The following is a 270-nucleotide window of genomic DNA, read 5'->3' on the forward strand; positions in this document are numbered from 1 at the left end:
AAGGAAAAAAACATCAGTAAAACCTTTGAGGGTTTACCATAACATTCAATCTGCTGTTAATTGTAATAAGTTGAAAACAAAAGTTATAATCTCATTGTTATAAAACTCAGAGTTCTGAATCACACAGTGTGATGCACAATTCATCATCATGCAATAACAATTTGTCAAATTAGTCCAAACCTAGGGTGGATTCGTGCCTTGTGGAGCTCTTGAGTGACATTTTGATATGATATAATTTGAGTGTGAGGCAGAGAGGATTTCTTGTAATGG

Source organism: Brachyhypopomus gauderio, chromosome 4 (genome assembly GCF_052324685.1).
Source record: "Brachyhypopomus gauderio isolate BG-103 chromosome 4, BGAUD_0.2, whole genome shotgun sequence".
Classification (NCBI taxonomy): Eukaryota; Metazoa; Chordata; class Actinopteri; order Gymnotiformes; family Hypopomidae; genus Brachyhypopomus; species Brachyhypopomus gauderio.